The 5,952-nt window shown below is 39.8% G+C and overlaps 1 pseudogene; it reads left to right on the forward strand.

Moving 5' to 3' along the window:
• Positions 1-1,414: 1,414 nt before the first annotated feature.
• Positions 1,415-2,406, forward strand: LOC117074254 (annotated as a pseudogene).
• Positions 2,407-5,952: the final 3,546 nt, after the last annotated feature.

Raw genomic sequence — 5,952 nt, forward strand, 5'->3', positions numbered from 1 at the left:
GTAAAATTTTAGACACGTGTGACCATCACCATGATCCTGTTTTGCAACATTTCTATCATTCCTAAAACATCCCTCATGCTTATCAGTTGCCACCTTTTATTCCCACTCCCCAACTCAAGGCAACCCGTAATTGACTTTCTGACTCTACAGATTTGCCTTTTCTGGACACCATATAAATGGAATCATGCAATATGTGCTCTTTTGCATCTGTCTTCTTTCACCTAACTTAATACACTTTTGTGGTTTATCTATGTTGTAGCACATATCAATATTTCATTCCTTTTAGGTGTCAAATCCTATTAAATTGTATTGATAGCTCCCATTTGTTTGTTCATTCACCTGTTGATTGATATTTGATATGTTTCCACTTTATGGACTATTATAGTTAAAGCTGCTATGAATATTCACATTCATTTGTTGTGTGGACATAGGTTTTTATTTCTTTTGGGTGAACAACTAGGAGTGAAAGTGCTAGGTCATATGGTAAATGTATCTTCAAAGTTTTTAAGAAACTGCCAAACTGGTTTTCAACATGTCTGCACATCCCATCAACAAGGCATGAGTAGTTTCATTTTTCTACATCATTGTTTTTTCACTTCCTCCGGTTGTTTCTGTCCTTCTTTTATATTATAGCATTCTAGCTGGTAAGAAGTGGTGTCTCATTGTAGTTTCGATTTGCATTTCCCTGCTCACTGATGATGCTATCTTTTCATGTACTTTATTGGCCATTCCTACATCTTTTTGGTGAAATGGCAATTTATATATTTTGCCCATTTGTAAAATTAGGTTATTTATCTTTTCGTTGTTCAGATGTAAGTGAATGTTTTATCTTGGATATAAGGCCTTTATCAAACATATGATTCGATATTTTTTTCTCAGTCTGTGGCTCATCGTTTCATTTTCTTATTGATGTCTTTAAGTGCAACATTTTTAGTTTTGATCATGTCTCATTTTTAAACTCTTTTTTTAACCAGGAAAAGTTGAGTTTTTGCCTAATTCAAGATCATGAATATGCTAATCTATGTTTTCTTCTAAGAGGTGTATAATTTAGCCTTTACATTTAAGCCTATAATTTATTATGAGAGAATTTTTGCGCATGTCTGTGTTAATGGCCTGGATTCATATGGCCAATTGATTTTAACAATACTAAATTCAAAGGGGAAAAGCATAGTCTTTTAACCAAGTGATAATGAGACAACTGAATTGTCCACATGCTCAGGGAAAGTCAGCATGCTATGTCAAGTGATGCTCATCTAAGTCACCACCTACTGGCATCTGAGCATGTGAAGAATTTCTCAGTATGATAATTATGGGTTAAATAACATGCTGTAGCTTTCTGCTTCTCCCATTTGACAGACAGCGTCATCTTTTTATGCAGAGCCAGCCACATCCCTGAGGCACCATGATGAAAACGAAGGCATAAGTCAATGGATTTGGCTTTATTCAGGTGCTGGGTCACCAGGGCTACTTATAACTCTGATAAAGTGAATATTGTTACCATCAATGACCCCTTCATAGAGCTCAACTACATGGCCTACATGTTCCAGTATGAGTCCACCTATGACAAATTCCACGGGACCATCAAGGCTGAGAACAGGAAGCTTGTCATCAATGGAAATCCTACCACCATCATCCAAAAGCTAGATCCCACCAAAATCAAATAGGGTGATTCTGGAACTGAGTACATCATAGAGTCCATCAGTGTCTTCACTGCTACGGAGAAGGCTGGGGATCACTTGCAGGGTTGAGCTAAAAGGGTCATCATCTCTGCCCCATCTGCTGATACCACCATGTTTGTAATGGGTGAGAACCATGAGAAGTATGAAAACAGCCTCAAGAACATCAGCAATGCCTCCTGTACCACCAACTGTATAGCACCTCTAGCCAAGATCATTCATGACAATTTTGGTATATTGCAAGGATTTGTGACCACAGTCAACACTATCACTGCTACAGAGAAGACTGTGGATGCCCCTTCATGAAACTGTGGCATCATCACTACAGAGCTCTCCAGAACATCATCCTTACATCTACTGGCACTGTCAAGGCTGTGGGCAATGAGATCCATGGGCTGAACAGGAAGAACACTGGCATGGCCTTCCGTGTACCCACCACCAACATGTTGGTCATGGACGTAACCTGCCATCTGGAAAAACCTGCCAAATATAACATCAAGAAGGTGGTGAAGCAGCATCAGAAGGTCTCCTCAAGGGCATCGTGTGCTTCACTGAGTACTAGGTTGTCTCCTCCAGCTTAACCATTGACACCCACTCTTCCACCTTTGATCCTGGGACTAGCAGTGCCCTCAATGACCACTTTCTCAAGCTCATTTTCTGGTATGACAATGAATTTGGTTATAGTAACAGAGTGGTGAACCTCATGGCCCAGACGGCCTCCAAGGAGTAAGACCTCTGGACCACCAGCCCCAGTGAAAGCATGAGAGGAAAAGAGAGGCCCTCAGGTGCTGCTGAGTCTCTGCTACACTCAGTCACCCACCACACTGAGAATCTCCCCGTCTCACAGTTTCCATGCAGAACCCCTGAAGAGGGAGGGGCCTTGGGAACCCTACCTTGTCCTGTACCATCAATAAAGTACCCTGTCTGTGCTAGGCCAAAAATAAGATGCTATATTAGGAAAACTCACAGATATTACTGATCAGAAAAAGAATAGACAGCATGATTTCTCTATCCTTCTATTTTATGCTACTTTGAAAACTACAAGTGGTTTAGCAAATGTTAGAGTCAGTGAAGTTTCTATGTGTTGGTGAAGATGTGGGGAGATAGGCGTGTTATTTGTGGAAGTGTAAGTTTATGCAAATTTTTGGTGAGTATTTGACAAAATATTTTAAACTTTCACACACTTGACCCAGCAAGTTCACTCCAGATATTTATTTTAAGGAAAAATCAGTTGAGATCAGACCAAGAGGTCATATGGGTCATCTCCTTGCATATAGAAAGCTCTACATATGAGCTCTAATATATTAATTAAGTCCTTCACTATATATAAGGTGCTTTACTTATATTTTCTCATTTAATTTTTAAAATAGACTTTGTTTTCTATAACAGTTTTAGCTTCACAACAAAATTGAGGGAAAGTGCAGAGAGTTCTCATATACTCCCACTCCCACATATACACAGACTCCCCCACTATCAACATCCTGCACCAGAATGGTACATTTTGTACAATCAATTGATTTGCATTGACACATCTTTATCACTCAAAGTCCACAGTTTACTCTTGGTCTTGCACATTCTCTGAGTTTTGACAAATGTATACTGACATGTAAACACCATTTTAGTATCATCTGTCCTAAAAATCCTCTGTGCTCTGCCTATTCATCCCTATGTATATCTTGATTCCTACAGCCATTGACTTTTTACTGTCTCCAAGGTTTTACCTTTTCCAGAATGTCATGTATTTGGAATCACACTGCATGTAGCCTGTTCATTTTGGTTTCTTGCATCTAGTAATATACATTTATGTTTCCCCCATGTCTTTTTATGGCTTGATAGCTCTTACTTTTTTAGTACTGAATAATATTCCACTATCCATTCAACTATTGAAGGATGATTTGACTGCTTCCAAGTTTCGATAATCATGAATAAAACTGCTATAAAGATCTAACCTAAAAGTACTTTTTTTTTTTTTTTTTTGAGACGGAGTCTCGCTGTGTCGCCCAGGCTGAAGTGCAGTGGCGCGATCTCGGCTCACTGCAAGCTCCACCTCCCGGGTTCCCGCCATTCTCCCGCCTCAGCCTCCAAGTAGCTGGGACTACAGGCGCCCGCCACCGTGCCCGGCTAGTTTTTTGTATTTTTAGTAGAGACGGGGTTTCACCGTGTTAGCCAGGATGGTCTTGATCTCCTGACCTCGTGATCCGCCCGCCTCGGCCTCCCAAAAAAGTACTTTTTTATGTGGACATAAGTTTCTTATTTATTTGTGTAAATGCAATAGAGCATGATTGCTGGACAATGTGTTAAGAATATATATAGCTTTAGAAGAAACTGCCAAACTGCCTTACAAACTGTACCATTTTGCATCCCCACCAGCAATGGATGAGCATTCCTAATGCTCCACACTCTTGCTGGCTTTTGGTGTTGTCAGTGTTATGGATTATCACCATTCTAATGGGTGTGCAGTGGTAATTTTTAGTTTGCAATTCTGTAATGACATATGATGTTTAGTATCTTTTCATATGCTTTTTTGTAATCTATGTATCTTCTTTGGTGGGTGTCTGTTCAGGTCTTACACCTGTCTTTCTATCAGATTGCATTCCAAATGTAAGACATTTTCAGAATTGAAGAGATTCCTTCTGAGATTTTTATATGCATCTCTTCAGTTTACTGTGGGCATTCCTTTTCCCATGTTCTGAGCAATGGAGAACAGCTTTTTGGTATCATCTTGATGATATTCTTGCTCATTTCCCTTGGAATTTTTGATCTAGCCCTCTGAGCCCAGTTACAACTTAAAAAATTACACACATGTGTGTCCAGGAGCACAGTTATGACTAGGTAGATGTATACAAAGAGAGCTTCTACTACATTTTCTTGTAAAGCAAGCTAATGTCATTGTCTGCATGCCACATTATTTTAATACCATATGCTCATGTGATTTGTTTCACTCTTACCACAAACCAATCTCTAATGACTCCCCTAAGTCCTCAGCTGGTGATTTCATGGTTGAAGAGATGACCTTAAGTGGGCCACTACACCTGCACTGAAGTCCTTGTAATAAAGGAAACTTGGGGAGATGTTGCAACATGATCACTAACAAGCAGGAAAGCATGAAAAAAATTGATTTGTGAGATTCTGATTGGGTGTTTGGAGGAGTAGACATTATCATACTTATGTTTATTCTAATTTCAAGTTTTATCTTCAAGGCTTTTAAAATTTATTTACTTAACCACAAAGAACAATTTAATACCGAAATGTTCTTATCTTTTCCATCTGTGAGGAGAATCATGAGACCACAGTTATGAACTCAACACAAATGGAACGAGGCTAAGAAGGATGATGTTTGACAAAGAGTTCTATGATTTAGAAGGGAAATTCCAAAGAGTAAAGTTCTAGAAAGGGCACCAGGTCCCACTGTCTGTGAGGGTGATTCCTGATGGATGACAGGAGTATGAGGGCTGGTGAACAGGCCAGAGGAGAGCAAAGTCTGCCTAGGTTTGGTCATTTGCTGTGGGATGTGGCTGGTGGGCCAGCTCTTGATGAGTCTGCCCACTGTCTGAGGCCGTGTTCTTAGGGACCGCTGGGTTAGAGAAGATTTCTTAGACTTTAATCTCTCCCATTCATTTAGCTCTGTAGTACTTTATTGAGCAAGCCTCCATCTATCTACTAAAACTATCCAATATGACCAAAATAAACATATCTCCTTTCTCATTTACTGGTGAAGAACTGGGCTAGCCAATATTAATTTGCTTTCAGGGTCCCTGAATTTCTTATTTGAAAACTCTGTTACTTTTCTTGGAGTTCAGTGCATTGCACAAAATAGACGTTAGCCAATGGGCCATAAAATCCTGTCACATCGTAGGGCAGGACAAAGAATATTTTAGGCTTTTCTTTGCTCCTCTGTTCTTTCTTGTTCTGCTCTTTCTGGCCTTGGCTCTGTGACTCAAAGTAAAAAATATTCCCGAAGTCCCTTGCAGCAGTGCATGAGTTAAGCTGTATCAAGATCACTCTTGTCTCATATTCTTTTTAATCTTGTGAACTTGTATGGTCTGAATCAGATTCACATGTTGAAACTCAATTGCCAATGTGATAATGTTTAGAGCTGGAGCCTTTAGAAAGTGATGAACATATGAGGACAGGGTTTTCACGAATGGAGTAAGTGTCCTTATAAAAGGGCTTCAGAAAACTAGCTGACCCCTTCCATTCTTCTGCCACATGAGGACACAGTGTCTACCTTTTGCAGAGGATGTGGCAACAAGGTGCTGTCTTGGAAAGAGACATA

This window comes from Trachypithecus francoisi, unplaced genomic scaffold, assembly GCF_009764315.1.
Source record: "Trachypithecus francoisi isolate TF-2019V2 unplaced genomic scaffold, Tfra_2.0 Lachesis_group5, whole genome shotgun sequence".
Lineage (NCBI taxonomy): Eukaryota > Metazoa > Chordata > Mammalia > Primates > Cercopithecidae > Trachypithecus > Trachypithecus francoisi.